We start from the raw sequence: 20,474 nt of genomic DNA on the forward strand, positions 1-20,474 counted from the left end.
GAAAATGAAAGAAAAAATGTTGGGATTCCAATCTGTCTAACCATAGCTGCGACATCTTTTTGTGTTGATTGCCAATAAGGTGGAGTTCCACGTATTTGCTTTAAAAACTTGTATCCTCTATCAGATTTTAATATCTCTTCAATTTTGCCAATATTCTTCAAATCTGATATTGTTACTGAACTAAAATCATCCATTTTATCTGATCCTTTTCTCAAAGCAATAGAAATACTGGATACAATTTGCTGAATTTCATAAAGAGATTGAGCAAAAAATATGAATTCTGTATTTCGGGCAAATCTATTATCAACATGCATGAGTCGATTATGGAAATAGCGTCCAAGTGTTAATTTCACACCTCGTGCATCATGATAAGTTGGTTGACCGAGGGGAAAGAGCACTGGAAATGACTTAGCCTCATTGCTCTTATCATTCAGTAATGCAACAGGGCTGTTTTTTTCACATGGTGCACAACAAATTATATCATTGAAATACTCATCAATCACATTCTGCCTTCTATCAACTGGCTGAAGGTTGGTGTCAAGGGCAAGGCCACACAAGCGTTCTTCAAGATCATCTTCATCATTTTCATGACATGTATTTTCATTTATAATTGAACTACAACCTTCATCTACAGAAGCATTATCATTCTCAATGTTTTCTTGAGATAAGTAATTGTTCCATTCTTCATCTACTAAAATATCAGAATACCATTTGTTATTACTTTTCAAATATTCAAGGGCTTGAAATACTTTCACTGTGCTAACAAACTTATATTCATAATATCCTTTGTAACACAATTTCCTTTTTAACTTAACAGGTACCAATTCATCATCAGTCTGTGATCGTGGCAGCATTTTTACATTTTCAATTGTATTTGAAGGTACACAAACAGTAGGACCATGTATGCCACGCTGACCTCCTTTTGGCAGATTCAATAATTTCATGAATGGAATGTTTACTGCAATCAAGTGTTGTTCTAGATTATTCAAACAGCTCAGCTCAACTGGAATATCATGTAATTGTAAATTGTTTATGTTGGCTTCTGCTGGAATTTTCCCATCTCGTAATTTCTTGTGACAGGTGAAACAGATCCATAAACAACTCCTCGGTGATTTGGCTATCTTACAATCTACATTACATTCTTCACTGCAGATATGCAAATACTGGTCACTGATACATGCTTGATTTTGGTATTTTGATCTCTTACAATCTATTACTTGATTTCTGAAAAGCAACTTAAAACATACGCAGCAAACATATTCAGGGCCATGTGAAATCGTTTCCCTGAACTTTTTCAGTACAAATTCAGGATCACTCATTTTTGCCTTTTTAATTTCAGAACGTTTTAAGTTTTTTCTGGCAGCACTCTGCCTATATGCCGGCATTTGTCTGTACTTGGTTCTCATTTGTTGTTTTTTTATGTCTTTGTAATTCTCTTGAAATTCCAAGTCATTGTGATACTTTTCTTCCATCCTTTCTTTTGTTTTCTGCTGAAACACCTGCCTAAATTGTGGATCAGTATGATACTTATCTATCATTTGTATCTTCATTCGTTGTTTATGTCTATGCCTAAATAGTGAATTTCTTTTATACTTAGCCACCAGATTTTTCTTCAAATTAAGCCTAAAACTTGAATTTCTTTTATATTTAGCTGCCAGTTTTTCCTTCAAATTCTGCCTAAAATCTTCATGTAGTCTGTAATTGTCGAGAATCTGGACTCTTTTACTTATTTGGTGTTCAAAGTCACTTTCATATTTCTCTTTTCTTTTATCCAGGATAAGGTCCTTGAATGCAGCATCAGTTTGATACATCTCTGACTGCCTTTCTCTGCTTTGTTCTCTTTTCTGAGATTTCATTTCACTATTATCATATCTACTTTTTTGAGCCTGTTTTGCCTGATTTTGTTTTCTCCTCCTGTATATAGGATCAGTTTGATATCTTGTTCTTTCTGTATCAGCTTTCTTTTGTTTTCTCAAAGTCTTTGGATCACTATTTAGTAGTTCTTCACTGGTTTCACATTCTCCATTCTGAAGGTTATCTTTTCTTCGCAGCATTCTCATATGCAACTTCTTTTGTTTCAATGCTGCAGCATGACTTTTCTTTCGTTTTCTCCTCCTTGGTTTTACATCACATTCAGGAGGCACATTTCTATCAGTTTTCCTACACTTCTGTCTTGGTTCTGAACTGTTTTGAAATACTGCATCAAAACCATGTTTACTTTGAAGATACTTTGGGTCTTGCTCTGTTAATTTTCTTTTTTTAGACCATTTCTTGGGAATCTCCTTGGTTCGTATAACTTCTGTAAAACTGTTCTCCATGCTTGAAGCATTTGATTGTGCTGTAGCATTAATGCCTATCATCTCTCTTTCCTCCTGAGAATTCATGTGAATATCACCCACAGACTCTACTACATTAAAATGTACATTTTGAGTGTATAAGATATAAATACCTCCTTTAGTTGTCACTTCATTTATTCTTCCTGGTTTTTTTGCAGAGAACAATTGCCAAGCTAAAAGTTGATCATTGAATGAGTAAATATCTACCTCAAGCAAGTTCGCCATTGCACTTATTTCAGTATTGGAAGCCCACGTTCCATTATTCATTACTTTTTCTTTGAACACATATTCTTCAACAGTTCTAAATTCATGACTTAGTGTGCTAGTAAATAAACCATTAGTGTCTAATAAATGTTTGGCAGTTGCTTTTCGGAGAAGAGTATGATTCCTTTCAGTCCCAGAAATTATATAAGAAATAGCACGGTAAAAACAATTGCCATCACCAGTAATATGTTTGATTTGTGCAGGATGAGCAATGTCTGTATCTGTTTGTAAAGCACCATCATTGATGTTCACATAATCAATACCTAATTTCCTACATATCATTCTCTTTTGCCTTGCACAGAGTGGTGAAAATTTGAAATTTCTGTCAGGTCTGATGCCATACTCAATATGGATGATCTCAATATCATCTTCAACATCACTATTCACATTTTGATTATCCTGCACATTTCCGACAGCTTTACTCTGCAGATTCACACCATGACGTGCTTCACATTTTGTAGAATTGCTCTTACATGTGTTTTCATGTGGATTATCATTATATGATTGATTAAAATGAATTGAACTCAGAGACTCATTAGATTTGCTTTGAGTTTTCATATTAACTCCAGTCAATTCAAACTGAGTACTATACAAATCACAACCCATCGAATTGGCCAGTCGTATGCAATGAGTGTGTATACCTTGCCAGCAGGAAGTGTGAAGCAGGATACTTTTTCCATTCTCACTGACACAACCAGACTGGTCTCTTCCGTGAGGATCAAAGACATAGAAACCTGTAGGGGATTTAATGATTGCAAATGTACTTTCATTAAACATCATGAAACATGCATCATGTTTGCACAATTCATGTTCAAGGGCATGCTTTAATGATACAGCTCCAAATTCTGCCAGGTATTTTTCATTGCCGTCTATAATGCCAAACACTGGATCACTACAATTAATTGCAAATGTATCATCTAAAATATCCAGTTCTTTAGGCAAATCTGATATCATCAAAAGGTCATCATGCATTGTCGAATCTTTTTGAATGTAATAATACAGCTGATTTCCAAGCGTCAAAATTTTGTCAAGATCTTGAGCATCAAATTCATTCGCATTTTTCTTGGCTGAGTAGAGAATTGCTACAAGGCTATTAGCAGTACACTGTTTTCCACGTGAAACACCAAATCTGTAATGACCTTGATTGAAATTACCTTGTGCAATAGATGTCAATTTAGTGGAAGACATGACATCACTAAATTTCTGATCTATTTGTACATTTTGCCCACAAGGCGGATCAACTTTGTCAATTGATTTCACATCATTCTGAGATACATTCTTCAATGTTGTTGCAGACACTGGAACAGTATTACATAGTGTAAAGTTGCTAATATTATCCATGGGGATACTGTCGTCAATCATTCCAACAGAAGTATTATTTTGTTTATCAATGATTAATTCTTCTAATCTTTGGCACGAAGCATTTCCATTGAGCTTAAATTCACAACATGAATCGCCTTGATTTTGTGCTTGGTTTCTTCTCTTCTGTATTTCATTCATTTCTTGGGCATTACATGAACTTTGCACTTTGAGGTCATTTATGGTTTTATCTTTGTCGTCAACAACATGACTCTTACTTCTGTCATTGTCACCGATAATTAAAACTTGATTTCTAAAGGGATTTTGAACGTCAATGTTTTCATGATGACTGTCAGTCTTAGTTTCGCCACTTTGACCTACTTTACACTTTGACTCATCACTCTCTTGAGGTTCCTCATTTTTACTGGCAGTTTTCTTACGTTTCACAAATTGACCTTTCTTGTTTCTTGGAAGACGTGACTTTGGATGGCCACCACCATAGACACCTTGTACTTCAACACGTTTCACTGGTTTGATCTGTTGAAAGACAGGAAATGTACCTACATGAGCATTCACAGAATTTACAAGTCTTGCTGAATTTTCTGATTTGCCTGCAACAGCAGCCCAAGTCATTGTTTCTTCTACCTGTTTTTTCTTTATGCCTTCATATGTTTTATTGTCTGTGCTTATTCGATGATTTGATTGTGCGCTCTTTTGAGACACGCACTGCAAAGAAAACACAGGTTCCACATACATCTGCACACTTTCACATTTCAAATTTGAGATCTCTTTGCCATTGTCAACACTTTTTCTGTCTTGTCTTCCGTATGTTATGCTGCCAGTCATGTTACTTCTATTCTTGTTTCTTTCAAACAAGTCTTTCATTGTTTTGCCAATATATGTTACACCTGCTGCATGGTAGTGCTTAGATTTTGAACTCAGTCTTTCCTTTTCTTTTTTCTCTGTCAATTTAGTCTTTCTTGATTTCACAGTTCTCCAATTATGATCAAAGTCATCTCTTTTTAAGTTCAAATGTCTCTCTGTAGATGGCTTTCTCTGAACTGTGGGATCAACTTTACTTCTACCACAGTCACTCTCTTTGAAATCATTCACACTTTGGACTTCTCGACTCTCATTTCTTTCCTTTATCTTTCTTGCATACCTCTTCTTTGATCTGTCACATTTGGTTTTGTTGGCTTTGCTTGATTGAGACATGTCATCACCACTCTCTTCATCATGTTGGTGCGCCAGTAGTTCAAATCTATTAAAATGAGAAGGGATGCATAAATTATTGAAGATGTCATGGTTATTGTTGCTATTTCCACACAATGAACAAATCCAAATCAATCTATTATTCAGTTCAGTACCACTGCATAGTTCCATACATGTCACATGATAATGACACTTACATGACTCACAGGTTGCATAGCTTTCATTCTTTTTAATGTGATTTGCACATACACAGCATGTTTCAAAATCTGAACTGATAATTGATGCACAACTACCCATAATGTCTAAAATTTCATCAATAATTGTCTTAAAGTCAAATGTATCCATCAATTCTGGAGAGCCACCATTCCGTTTGTGCTCACATGGAAATCCACTGCTGGCCACATGACAGTGGTATTTACAAGGCTCACAGATTGCATTAGTTTCATCTTCAGGAATTGGGTTGTTAGATCCATTGTGATCATTGCGAACATCAGGAATTTCACTATGACAAGAGTTTTGGGGATTGACATTTGCATAGTTACCATCATTCCCATCTGTCTCTTTTGTAGTACCATCACCAGACTTTCTCTTTGTTTTGATATTAAAGTCCTTCTTGTTTCCACCATTGTGTTGTTCTTGACCTCTCACTGGTGTCTCTTTGTTGACATGCTGAAAAAAAGGACATGCACCAGTACAAACATCAACATTCTCATCACTATTTGACTCTTTACATTCATTGTCAAATTTCCATTTTTGATTTTGGCATGATTTTTGTGCGACATTTTCAGATTGTAAGTTGCCATTCACAAGAACCTTTTCCTTGACACTCCTGGATGCTTTACAGTCTGTTGTCAACTGTCGTTTCCTTGTTACAACACTGTGTACCAGTACTCTTTTGATCTGTGGTTTGTGTTTTCCCACTCGAATCAAGGAATCAGAACAATGAACATTTGCAGAATTTTGTGGATTCTTAACTACATCAGCCCAACTACTCCTATGCATCTCTTTACTTGGATCATTTTTCTCAGTGTACAAGATCATTGTCTGTCTTGACTGCACACATTTAGCATAGACATTCAATAATGTTTCAGTGTATGTTTGCACAGTATAGTCCTTTGACTGTCTACATGCCATATTCCCATTCTGCTTGTGTTCATCATTCTCAAGTCTATTTTTCTTTGTACCTTTGTCACCTGATTTTTGTTTTTTGCCATTTTTACGTCTACGTCTTTCATAGTATTCTTTCATTGCCTTGCCAATGTATGTGACACCAGGTTCAAGGATTACACCATTCACAGATCTTTTGAAGCGTCCATGATCTACCTCTTCATTTTTCGTCACACTGACCTCCTCCAGTTGTTTTTTTTTTCTTTGCATTCTTGCTCTCCTTGATTTGACAGTGACCCACTCATTATCATTCAAGTTTTTACTTTCTGCCTCAACTTCATGATATCTGTTTCTCTCAATTTCATTTCTGCATTCATTCAGTGAGAGAACTTTTCTTCTCTTTTCTTTCACATACCTCTTGTTCTTTCTGGTAAACCTTGGTTTCCAGTTATTCTTTGTTGATGTGTAACACTCCTGGCCATCAATCTCAGCTTCTTCTCCATCAATATCACACTGAAGAGGCTCATATCTATTGGCATGAGAAGGGATACCTATTGCATCAAAAATACTGTGTGCAATATTGTTTTGGCCACATTTAGCGCAAATCCAAATCAATCTGACATTGGGGATTCCCTGTGAACATTGCAGTACCATACAGGTCACATGATAGTGACTATGACACGATTCACAAGTAAGTTTATTTTCATTTTCTTTGATGTCATTCCCACATGATAAACATCCATCATTACCATCAGTCACTGTACAACTTGCCAATATGTTGTGAATTTCACTCAAAACACTTTGAAACTCATTCATGCAGTCCATCTTCAGCACACTTAAGAGGCGAGTACTGTCACGACCACTTTATTGATCGCCTTAAATTCAATATCTCGTCAACGTCTCTAGATGGCGCTCGCGCTATATACTGATTATACAGCTATGGACGTACACTCATCACCAGTCCGTCATCAGTTTTAGTGCAAGTACATGTACGTGTGCGACCCCTGTTTACAGCGTACAATATTTGGTAGTTTCCACTCGACTTAAATAATCTTCTGCACTAAAGTTTTCACAATCGCACCTTCAATTCGCACCCTTCACATCAATAGATTCTACCATGTACACCTGTCACACTCCTATAATCGAGGCTGAAGTTACCATTGACTCTCAATGGTACGGTACTTGAGTGTGAGGTATACTTCTGTGTCACGATAGATCACGTTGCTCTGTGCGTCACTTGTCAAACAATAAAATATCTTATTTACCTCACGCTAGCTAGCTGTCGGTCAACAGGTCAGCCGATTACAATTCTCTCGACAACTGTGAAGATTGCGCTCTTGCAATTCAAACTGCCTTGTATCTTAGGAACAAAATGAAATTTCTACTTTTGTTTTCTCAACTTTTCTAAATTGACCTTTTAATGCGAATTCATTTACAACACTTCCACGACCTGAGAATACTTCTTTTATTCTTTCGGCTAATTTAACCTAATTGAGTGAACAAAATGTCTGTCAAAACTTTATCGATAATTAAGCTAAAAACTAGAATAATAAAGAAATGCAAGTTCAGTATTCAATCTCTTCTTTTACAGACTCAAGACAGTTTTTTTTTTCCTGCTTTAATGATACCAGACAGTTTTCAGTTTCAAATTGTATTCCACTTCCACAATTAAATTTTCACAAAGTACTAGATATTTCTATATTTGCTCGCACCTTTACTTGGCGTTCTTCAAATCAGCAGCTTCCTGTCTACCACCTGTCACACTTCTATAACTAAGGCTGACGTGATAGTTGGCTTACGTGTATATGGCTGTATTATACTTCGCACGTCAGTTGTCAAAAAATAGTAATATGTTATTTACCTCAAGTTGGCGCTCTCGAAGTCAGGTGATTCTAATTGTCTTAATATTACAACCAAAACCGCCTCTTAACACAAAAAACCGCCTCTAAAACACAACTTAATTTCTGCTTCTGTATTTTCCACTGTAGTGAATTGACCTTTAATAATTCTACGACTTCAGAATACTTATTTTATTCTCTCCTGGCTAATTCAACCTAATTGATGTAAAAAGTAAAAAACAAAACAAAACATCAAACCTGTATAGATAATCAAGCTCAAAATAAAACAATCAAGAAATAGAAGTTGAGTATTCTGTCTCTTTGTTGGTATTTTGTTTTGTGTTTTTTATTTTTTTTATTTTTCGTTATTGTTGTTTTTGTTGTTTTCTTTTGTTTTGTTGTTTGTTTGTTTGCTTTTTGTTGTTGTAGTTGTTGTTGTTTGTTTGTTTGTTTGTGTGTTGTTGTTTTTTTTTTTTGCTGCAGAGTGTATTTCTCTTCCAGACAGATTTATCTTCGGGTATAACGCAAATAATAGTGTCAATGTAAAGTAATTCCCCTGACAGCACAGGAATTGGTTACTGTTAGATTCAGATGAAATTCATGAGTTATCAAATGTAGAGAAAACGAAATAATTCAATATTCAAAAGCTACATTCAAATCCTAGCTTAGTGGTTTTCACGTGGTATTTTAGTATACACAAACACATTCAATCACATGTCCATTCTAAAATCACTTATCTCTTCTCAAGAATATGTCCAACACATTCAAAGACACAAGATCACCAGATGCAGTTTCAGCAGCACAGAGAGAAATAAGAATCTCAGTTTCAATAAGACAGAAGAGGATCACAATACTTCGAATAACACTGAGTAAGATGTCAAATTCAGTTTGAGAAAGATAGAGAAATATCACAAAATTAATTTTACTGAGAAAGAACAGGATCCATGAAGATTCAATTAAAGTATCAAAGACAAGATAAGAGTATTGAGATTGAGAAAAAGAAATCAAGTTATAACATTTAGTTTCTGTAATAGGAAGCAAAACTGAAAGATGTAATGGTAACTTATAAACAAGAAGAAATTAATTCAAAGATTTAGTTTCAAAATAACAGAGCAATATTACGAAATTACTTTCAGAATAAGAAGAGATAGAAGGCTTGCAAGAGTAATGGTTTGCTTTAGGGTTCGTTTCTGTTTCTCTGCTTTCACGTAGAATTGTCAAAAGACAGTCTGTCTTTGCTGAGATTATCAAGACGGTTTGTCTTTGCTTTATTACGTAGATCTGTTAAAAGACGGTTTGTCTTTGGTTTATACAGATTTGTTAAAAGACGGTTTGTCTTTGGTTTATGCAGATTTGTTAAAAGACGGTTTGTCTTTGGTTTATACAGATTTGTTAAAAGACGGTTTGTCTTTGGTTTATGCAGATTTGTTAAAAGACGGTTTGTCTTTGGTTTACACAGATTTGTTAAAAAGACGGTTTGTCTTTGGTTTGTGTAGATTTGTTCAAAGACGGTTTGTCTTTCAATTGAGTTTGTTAGGATGACAGTTCACTCCCTCTGAGAGCAGGATCTCTTCATCAGATCAGGAAAAGGGATGAATGAGGAGTTTTACTTTGGGTAAGTATATGGAATGATGATATCAACACACCCTTCTGGGTGATGAAGCACCAGATCCAGACACCTGCATTGGAGATAAAATCAGATAATGATGTCACTTTTCTTAAACCCAACTCATCTTGTAATTACTTTGTTAAAATGAAAGTGATCAGATATTCAAATGTGTAGAAATTGTCAAGCTGTTTGAAATTTTGTGGCAGGCGAACTATAATGAAAAATGAACAATTGTACTTGTACATAGTCATTATTGTATGTGTTTGTGTTCTAACAATAGCTTAATTGTAATACTCAGAAAAGCAAAAAGAGTAATAATTCATAATCCTGATTTTAAATCAAAATGATACATTTTGTGCATATTATACAACATAAATTTCAAGTGTGATTGAATGATCATTTTGTGAAAAAAAAATATGTCGTGCTTTATACTAAAATTCTCGTACACACTGATTTTTAGCCACTATTTCAGAAAGAATTCACAGGCATTTATCATTGCAGGCATAGCATAGCATAGATTATGAACCTGCTGCACTTTAATGTACGACGAGTGGAATTCTTTCTTTCATCTTGCGATCACAACTACGACATCATTATGTGCATGGCATCCATCAAAATGAGTAATGTTACATTCAGCAGTTTAAACGGTCATTGTGAAATCGTGCATCACTGAGCTGACAAAAGAAAATAAGGAAAATATTTCCTTCACTTGAGACTCACTTTAGACACTTGTCTGTAATGCACACATACATTTAAACAGTATTACAGTACATCACAACGTAAAGTTTACGACAGCATGAATAGTCCTGGGGTCAACATGATATCATCTGTAATATCTACTTTGACTAGGTCTACTGTCAAACACCAATTTCTGTTTACACAGCAATATGCAAAATCAGTTTCAAATCAAAATCAATCTGTCAAAATATTTTACTTTCTCTTGATAAGTATTTGCAATTCGCAAATGAAATTGCTTGAGCAACGATTGCTCAACATACACTCAGAAGTGACTGTACATACTTTTCTTCGTTGGTTCATCACGTTATAGGAAGCCTAAATGTCAGAGCTACGCCGACGACGCGCAGAGAAGGTATTGAACGTACTAGTCCAAATTGTTTGAGCAATGATTCCACAACAAACATTGAAGTGATTAGACATACATCGTTTTCTGCGTTGATTAAATTCATGTCTATCATACGAAACCTATATTCAGCTTGAAAATACAGCGATGCCGGCGACATGCAGTGAAGGAAAAAAGGTGCAATTTTTGCAAGTTGCAATACATGCTACACGCGATATGCACTTCACCTAACGCGAAACATTTTATATATTCTACACATCCATTGCACTCTATAGATCTAAAATCGAAAAGTAAATCATGTAACGCTCCCGCTTAGAATAGTATATCATTTAGAATGGTATATCATTTACTCATTATTTATCTAGCGATCCACGTCCGACAAGCTTTGTTTTTTAGTGGATCACTATTTTCAATAATCAAATTTATTTTCCGCTCGCTCACGAAGTATCTATACATTGTTCCTCCTAATTATTGTACATATATGATGTTCTATTTTATCTCGTATACTACATGAAACTTTTGCAAACGTTTGAACAATATTATTTCATGACATGTATACTTTGTACTATGTTTTTGATTTTCGTTGACTGGAAATAAAATATGATTGAATTCAATTGAATAGAATTGTCAATTTTAAAGGAGTGCGCCACCTAGCGTTGAGCGGGAATAGTTTGCTCGGATCGTTTTCCTAATGCTATATATGACATTGATATTGAACTCAAAGATGTCTACTAGTACTACAGTTGATTCCTTACACAGATTAGTATTTGTTTCCTCTAAGGAATACCAAGTCTTCATATCATTTACTTACTTCTACTTACCAAATCAATATCGTCACAAATTACAAATGTCGTTCACGTTGTCGTAATTGCTATTGATTATACACGTGCACGATAGAGACTACTTCCAAGCGAAATCAACACGGACATGCAAGGTTGTAAGCAGAATGTAGTACAAAAGCGCTATCATTATTATATTCAGGTAATTTGCATACCAAGTAGACGTAGAGTATAGAAACGCTCAAGGCGAGGCGGCTGTTTCTTTTTTTTTTCTGTAACCAAACGAGACATTATAATTATATTCGTTAAATGTACCATTCTACCCGCAGCGTAGAATGGTACATTTCCAAATGAGTAGCTTAGTCATAATAAATGATTTTTTAACCAATTTGGTCTCGTTTTTATATCCCTATACTTCTGAATCGAAACTAACAGCTCTACAAAGAAGAGCAATGTCTTCCGTATGTCCACAGGTGTTGTGTTTTAAACGCGGTGCGCTTAGTCTTCATTCAAGGCAGCGAAGGGAATATCCAAAGGGTTATGATGTCAACAGCTGTCACGCGGTGCGCTTAGTGTTTATCTAGACCAGTGCACCGTTATCATATCTACAGTTCCTCATAAAAGGGATTATCTACACTGTTTTTATACTACCCTCTCAACAAACACATCAGTTTTAAACAAAAATCACTCTGTTCATTTACAATATCATTCATAATGTATCGTAGTGTACCGGTACATTGTTTTTCCATTATCTTTTATTGTTCGATGGAAATAAAGCGACATTGGCGTGGTGTTAGCGTTTTCACCGTACCGTTTTCGCCGGAAAATGATAACTAATTGAAAAATACGGTAAAATTCATGAGGAATTGCTTTTTTTGTTGTTGTTGTTGTTTTTAGATAAAGGGATATACACTGTATTATAAGCTTTGGATATTCCCTTCGCCGTCTTGAATATCAGACTAAGCGCTGTGGACATCATAACCCTTGGATATTCCCTTCGCTGCCTTGAATAAAGACTAAGCGCACCGCGTTTAAAACACAACACCTGTGGACATTTGAGCTTGAAAAATGATGAAAAAAGTAATTCGTGCAGTACACGTTCAAGACGTCAAAAGAATACCATTATTTGGTAGTCTATCTCTTAATCTTTCAATCCATGTAAATATCTTGATAATTTGGTGCTTAAACCGGTCAGGAACCAGTAAAATATATATCAATCTCGGTGCTGATCAGCTTGAAACCATGCAATCTCAAGAGTAATCTCTCTCATTAGACAGCACTTGCATTCTTTCCTAAACTACTCTTAATCAATTCGAGTATTTCATTTCAAATTCTACAGAGGAATAAAGCTTGCAATTCAACGAAAGGTGAAATGCGTTCTTCGTCTCGTAATTTCGCCTTGCAACAAGAGCGGTCCACAGCATGACTTGAAAGCGTATATTGGAATGCTAGACATCCCATTGTAACGCTTTGAACCAAAACACGTGTTTGCATGAATTACGAAGAGTTGTCTCTCCTTTTCTAACACCCCCTCACTCAACAAAGAAGTACGGATGTTTTCATTAGTGTTATGAATTTCATGAAATACTTCCCGAATTCCACATAACATCCGCTTAATCATTATAAATGCACATTTTAATTCTAGTGCAAGAGGCATGTTGCTGGGACTGCAATTACCAGTACTACTGTAATTATCATCTCAATTACGCTGCGTTCACATAAAAGTATTCGGTATTCAGTATTCGGGCACCGAGTACACCATCACCCGCACCGTCAACTCGCCATCCCATGCAGTGAGCATTTCTTCCTCCTACATCCCAGCAAATCTTATCAACAATTTTTAAACTGGATCAGAATGTCAGTCAACATGCTTATTTTTGCTAAAGGGCAAATCCAGACCAAAATTGTCATTATTTCATAAGCGAGAGACGGTATACGCTGCAAGAAAATCGAACAAGCTCGATTCCCACTTTCCTATACTTTTCGCAGCTATTCGGTACTTTCGAATAGTGCCCTCCTATGTGAACCGGTGTGAGGAAATCCTATCGTTCGATTCAAGCTATTCCCGTGCCCTCGAAAAACGAGCCGGAATACTCGAACAGTATACTTCTATGTGAACGCAGCCTTATGAACACGCCCTACCCAAAAATGTATATCAAACCAACAAGTAGGAAAGTTTTCATTACCGATTTGAATTTCATGAAATACTTCCCAAATTGAACATACTCATTATAAATGCACATTAGTGGAAGGCAACTTACAGTTACGGCCAATGTACCAGTAACAATGCTAGCTATGGAATTCGTGTTAAACAAAAATGATCTTGCACAGCGAGACCAGGTGACCAGAATGGTCCGTCAAACAACCCTATGTGGAAGCATCTATTTGAGTATCTGAATATAAAAACGACCCAAGTCCATGAAAGACCATTTGGAGTAAACTTTAAAAAAAAACTTCATATTTTTTTATTTGTCCAATAATATTCTATTTAACTGTGATGGAAAAGCCACATTAGAAATTAGAACATATTATGACCATGAACATTGTGATGGACTTGAGTCGTTCTTTGAATCATATGGACATGGCTTGTGTCTTTCTATGAATCATTATTATACATGATATTCTGCTATAGAGATGAGAGAATGATGAGAGAAGGCGCTATAATATGAATGTAACAATGACCCAAGTCCTTCATTCTTACATTCATATAAGATTTAAGTCATTCATTTCAAGCACTTTCGGGGGTAATTACGATTATCTTTTATACACAAGATGAGTCCATGCATAAGCTACAATTTCACATGTCAAACTGAATTTGTCTGAAAATTCGACTTGCCTCGTTCTTATATTCACGTCTTGATTTCGTTGTTTTGTACTGAATGCATTCAAACATGTTGTATATTCACAATGCCAAATACCAGGTTTGTAGTCAGGTGGATGCAATGGCAAGTATCATGTACAAGGATTTCATGAATAATCATTATATGACAGATGCTCATCTCCGTGACTTTAAAAACCATCCTTTGCTTTGGTATCAATGAGCTTTTCCGCTAATGCGCAAAGTCCAACTACGAACTGGCTTATTCGAGCCTCAGTGTACGAATTCTCCGAGAAACTACACATTTGTAAGCGGGGAAACAGTATGGAGAAAAAAAAAGGAATCTGATATTCCCTCTCACCCGATGGAAGTTATACGAATCTATTAATACTTCATTTTTACTACATACTGTAATGTGGACTGTGGTATAATGCGTAAAGTGTAACTACGAACTTGAAATACGACCCCTACTGTATACGAATTCTATATGAAGAGAAACTAACCGGGGAAACAATATGGAGAAAAAAAAAAAACAGAATCGGATATTCCCTCTCACCCGATGGAAGTTTTCAATATCTATTCATTTTTTCTTTATTTTTACAGATGTGAATTGTGCTATGGTCCCCTTAGTCCATGGGCCAAGAGCCGAAAAATGGGTTGTTGGTACCATCCGAGGTTGCAAAACCTTTTTGGTGTCATTTTGTTTGTCGGACATAGATATGCTTATCAAGCTATGATAGCATTTCCAAATGAGTAGCTTAGTCATAATAAATGAATTTTTAACCAATTTGGTCTCGTTTTTATATCCCTATACTTCTGAATCGAAACTAACCGCGATACAAATACGAGCACTGCCTTCTGCATGTCGACAGGTGTTCTGTTGTAAACGCGGTGCGCTTAGTCTTTATTTAAGGCAGGGAAGGGAATATCCAAAGGTTTATGATGTCCACAGCTGTCACGCGGTGCGCTTAGTCTTTATCTAGAACAATGTACCGTTAATCATATCTAAAGTTCCTAATAAAAGGGATTATCTATACTGTTTTTATACCACCCTCTCAACAAATACATCAGTTTTAAACAAAAATCACTCTGTTCATTTACAACATTATCAATTACAATGTATTGTAGTGTACCGGTACATTGTTTTTGCATAATCTTTCATTGTTGGATGGAAATAAAGCGACATTGGCGTCGTATTAGCGTTTTCACCGTAGCGTTTTCACCGGAAAATGAGAGATAATTGAAAAATACGCTAGAATTCACCAGAAATTGCTTTTTTGTTGTTGTTGTTTTCAGATAAAGGGATATACACTGTATTATAAGCTTTGGATATGTCCTTCGCAGTCTTCAATATTAGACTAAGCGCTGTGGACATAACCCTTGGATATTCTCTTTGCTGCCTTGAATAAAGACTAAGCACACCGCGTTTACAACAGAACACCTGTGAACATACAGAACACAGTGCTCTTCTTTGTATACCGGTTGGTCTCGATTCAGAAGTACAGGGATATAACAACGAGACCAAATTGGTTTAAAATTCATTTACTATGACTAAGCTATTCATTTGGAAATGCTATCATAGCTTGATAAGCACATCTATGCCCGACAAATAAAATGACACCGAAAAGGTATTGCCACCTCAGATGGTACCAATATCTGGCCTGGCCCATGGACTACCTCGCTTGATGCCAGTCACTGCGTCTCATGTACGTGTGACTTTGTGCATATATTCCATCACTAATTTTTTAGGAAACACCTGGGCCCCATTTCATAAAGAGTTCATTTGATGATAACTCTTTCCTGGAATGACAATTGTTATGGTAACGACAAGAATACAGCTTCCTGATTGGCTGTTTGCTGTGGGAAGTTGTCATTCCAGCAAGAGTTGTTATCCTAACGCTGCGTTCACATACAAGTATACTATTCGGGGCTCGTTTTCGAGGGCACGCGAATAGCTTGAATCGATTCGAAAGTACCGAATAGCATAGCATTGTGGAAATCGAGCTTGTTCGATTTTCTTGAAGCGTATACACCGTCCCTCGTTTATGAAATAATGACAATTTTGGTCTGGATTAGCCTTTTAGTAAAAATAATCATGGAGACTGATATTCTGATGTAGTTTAGAAATTGTTGATAAGATTTGCTGGGATGTACAAATGTAGGAGAAAGAAATCCTCACTGCATGGGATAATGAGTTGACGGTGCGGGTGATGGTGTACTGGGTGCCCGAATTGCGAATAGCGAATAGCAAATACCGAATACCGTATAGTTCTATGTGAACGCAGCCTAACATCTTTTATGAAATGGGGACCATGTCTGCAGAGCATCACTTTATACGGCATTATTTTGTTAAAGTAATGGATAAGTATTACTAGAGATACAGTGACGGATCCAGGGGGGGGGGGGGTGGGCGCAACCGCCGCACGCCCCGACCCCTCCTTAATTTTCATTAAAAAAAAACAAAAGAAATAAAAAGAAAAACAATGAAATGAAACCAGGAAGTGGCACTAGAAATATTAGTCACGCCCCCCCCCCCTTTACAAAATTCCTCGATCCGCCCCTGGATAAGGCTTACGATTTTAACTTTCTGCGAAATAACAAAACACCACATTATTATGAAATGATATAGACGAAAAACATAATGCCTCCGGCACCACTTCGTGGCGGAGGCATAAAAACATTCTACGAGAAATTAAAGTTTATAAGATAACAATCGATTTTGGAATGCCTCAAACATCCAAAAACAAAGTTAAACAAACTAATCTAAATAAAAGATGGGTATCAGAATTAGTCTGTTTTAGATATCACTCATTTCAAAACGAATTTACATGAAATAAACGTTAAATCCGTCTTAAATTACATGCCCTCTCATATTTCATACGAGGTTTTCGCTATCTTATCAAAAAAAAATTGAATTTTCAAGATAGTTTTGAACCAAAACCATCAAATACCTTAAGAGTACCACGTTTAATCGTGCATGCTCTATCGTTTCATTTTTCCCCCTTATAATTATATCGTCTTACACGTCAAGAAATTCCGGAAAAAAGAAAATCATCTAATTTAAATATAGCGCACACGTAAAACGGACTCGTAATAACGCATGTTATTCGTATATTACAGATGTTACGCGGCGAAATGAATTTGGCATGAGGTATAAAAGCTTATGTTACATTCGAAATTACCTTACAACGTACGAAATGGCTACTGGAAAACTGTATATTTTAGAGGCCTTTCAATTAAGGAACACATCCGAGGGGCGGAAATACGTGGCAGGCATGGCTGTTGACGTGAAGGCGGAATCGGCGTCAATTGTACCGGTATACTATAATAATACAGGCACTCCACTCGAAGAGAAGCTCAGGAAACTTCGCGTCAATCAGCGTGTGATTATCACTTCGGTGATAAAAACTGAGAAAAACTTACGGCTCACAAACAGTTCAAAGGTATGTTGTACATAATTATCAATTACTCTCGGCACGTTTATACTTAGAAATGAATCACAAATTATGAATGAGCATGACAAAAATCAAACAAAATGAACGTCATGCGCTTGAGTATTATCGAAATACTAGACTAACTCTATTTTCATAAAAATTACGATTCTACGATATACAATTAAAGTATTTCAATCAAAATCAGCAATAACGAGCATTTCGGTTTTTTTCCAGGTTATAGAAACATAAATTAGTAATTAGTGCGTCCTAAAACTAATCCTTTCTCACTCCAATACCTACACTTTCTTCAATGTAACAAGAGTACGAGCAAGCATGAACTAAATCAACACTTATACCCCTTTCATAAACTCATCCTCCAATTATCCGCATAAGAATAATGCGGTCAATTCAATAAAAAAAAAGCGTTCACAAACTCTGAAAATTATCCGTATTATTTTTACGAGCACCCGTCCTGAAAAAGGCGGATAATCGTCATGGTGACGTTTGGTTCTGCTAATAGTCCTTTTCTGTTCGAATTCATGACTGAATGTGACTCGGTCGAGAGGACCTTGGGAAAGCTATACAGTGAATCGACGGCCAGTGCATGCGCACACAGACATCTTATCCGGATCCGTTCATGGATTTGAAATATGCGTTGACTGTTAGCTCTCCCGAGGTCCTCTCGAACGATTCACATACAGTAAACATTCAGTCATCAATTCGAACAGAAAGGGATTATTGACAGAACCAAACGTTGCCCGAAGCCTGTTTTCAATACAATGTACTTCAACTTAACTGGTAACTCTTCAAATTGAAGAAATTTTTGGATTTTAAGTTGATATTTACCCGCGATACTCAGTCTCTCATGCTCCTGAATGCTACAATGCGCAGCCCCATTACGCTATGAGTAGAGGCTGCTGGTCGCATTTAAAGGACAAGTTCACTTTCATAGACATGTGGATTTTGTGAATGCAGCAATATTAGTCGAACACATCAGTAAGAGTTTGAGGAAAATCGGACAATCTGTTCAAAAGTTACGAATTTTTGAAGTTTCCGCTCAGTCACGACTGGATTAGAAGACTACTATAGCTTGTGATGTGACATGTGTACAACAATATAAAGAAAGAATAAAGAAAATTCAACACATTTTCACTTTTCTCGCATAACAAAAGAACACTCAACTTCTCTCTTTCAGAAAACAAGGAGATTAATATTACCGTTAACATGTCAGCAACAATTCGAAGAAATGTGCAGATTATTCAAAGAGTAAAGTTTTTTTGAAATTCTCTTTTTATTTTCCTTATATCGTTGTACGCATATGACATCATACACTGTAGTAGTCTTCTCATCCAGCAGTGATTGCGCACATACTTAAAAAATTCATAACTTTTCAACGGAGTGTCCGATTTTCCCCAAACATTCACCGATGTGTTCTGATATTGTTGCCTTCACTCAATCCACATGTACAACTGTATATAAAGGTGAACTTGTCCTTTAATTGCATGATCACTACGACATGAAAGCACTTTGGGGCGAGCAAGTCTTACAGTGTTAGTTATATCAAAGGTACTTAAACACAAACTAGGACAATGAAATTCAGGGAAACTTTTGAAGTACCAAAACTTTGTTATCTTTAAGGAAATACAGTCCAACCTCAATAATATCATGAAACCATGTCGTTCGAACAGTAGCGATATCTGGACAAAATGATATTGCTGGATAACTAAGGCAGATACATCTATTAGTCCAGGCGCAGGGACCCCCCCCCCCCCAAAAAAAAAAAAAAAAACCAAAAAAAATAAAAAATAAATAAATAAATAAATAAATAAATAAATAAAAAAATGACTTCGTTCAACCCACCCCGCAGAAAAGGTCTGACTGCATGGGGTGGTCAGTTGGACCCTGTGGAACACCCCTAGGTAGTACGTCATTCCAAATTGTGGTCAAATAAAATTTTACAAGCCACTTTAGTTGCGACAAGACCACATTCTTCGAGAGAGAGTCTCCGTACGCCAAGACTACTACACGTACGTGTACCACTAGCACTGCTACAGGCGCCAATGCCAGTGGTGTGTGTAGTAGTCTTAGCACACACAAACTTTGTCTGCGACAAACATGGGTTTTTGCCTGCAAACTAACTTTTCACGCTAAGCTGAGGTCGGTGTAGTGTAGTTTCCAGACGTTTTTATTTCGTCTTTATTTCTCCGAGTTGAGCCAAGCCGAGTGAGAGCGCATACCTAGTGATCGTGACGCCCAAACCAATTTTGGGGGCAATCATTGGGTATGCGCCTTCACTCAGCTTAGCGCAATACAATGGGCTTCCGCACAATACATAAGCTGCAACTGAGAGAAATGAAGACGAAATAAAAACGACTAGAAATTAAGAGTAGGGTCGGTAACGCTTATCGCTATTGGGGCATCGAAAATGACAAAATTATCACAGTTTTTGCATTCATTTCACGAAGAATTCATCAAAACGCCTTCAAACTATATAATTATTATGTGCATGTTGCTAGAGATGTCAGCAATACGATGGGATACATTGTAAAGTCTAATATTGTGCATTGTTACCATGGTAACCGGATGCCTACAGGTGATTGGTACCCCCCCCCCCCTTAAATATCTGGAATTTAGACAGGTTTGTTTCTCTTCCCTTTCGTGCACATCACCCATCGTAGATCTGATTTTAAAGTACCT

General features: G+C 36.4%; 1 long non-coding RNA gene across 1 annotated transcript in view; it reads right to left on the reverse strand.

The window, feature by feature from the left end:
- Positions 1-889: 889 nt before the first annotated feature.
- Positions 890-20,474, reverse strand: part of LOC139734343 (uncharacterized) — a 36,256-nt gene continuing 16,671 nt past the window's right edge. Inside the window, exons 3-8 of the long non-coding RNA XR_011711156.1 lie at positions 9,703-9,735; positions 6,634-6,747; positions 5,654-5,780; positions 5,062-5,160; positions 4,340-4,436; positions 890-3,334 (exon numbers count right to left, since the gene is read on the reverse strand). This is a non-coding gene — a long non-coding RNA (uncharacterized lncRNA). The remainder of the gene's footprint in view (positions 3,335-4,339; positions 4,437-5,061; positions 5,161-5,653; positions 5,781-6,633; positions 6,748-9,702; positions 9,736-20,474) is intronic.

Source organism: Diadema antillarum, unplaced genomic scaffold, assembly GCF_040938485.1.
Source record: "Diadema antillarum isolate AM-2024a unplaced genomic scaffold, OU_Dant_1.0 seq00000523_RagTag, whole genome shotgun sequence".
In the NCBI taxonomy this organism is placed as follows: Eukaryota; Metazoa; Echinodermata; class Echinoidea; order Diadematoida; family Diadematidae; genus Diadema; species Diadema antillarum.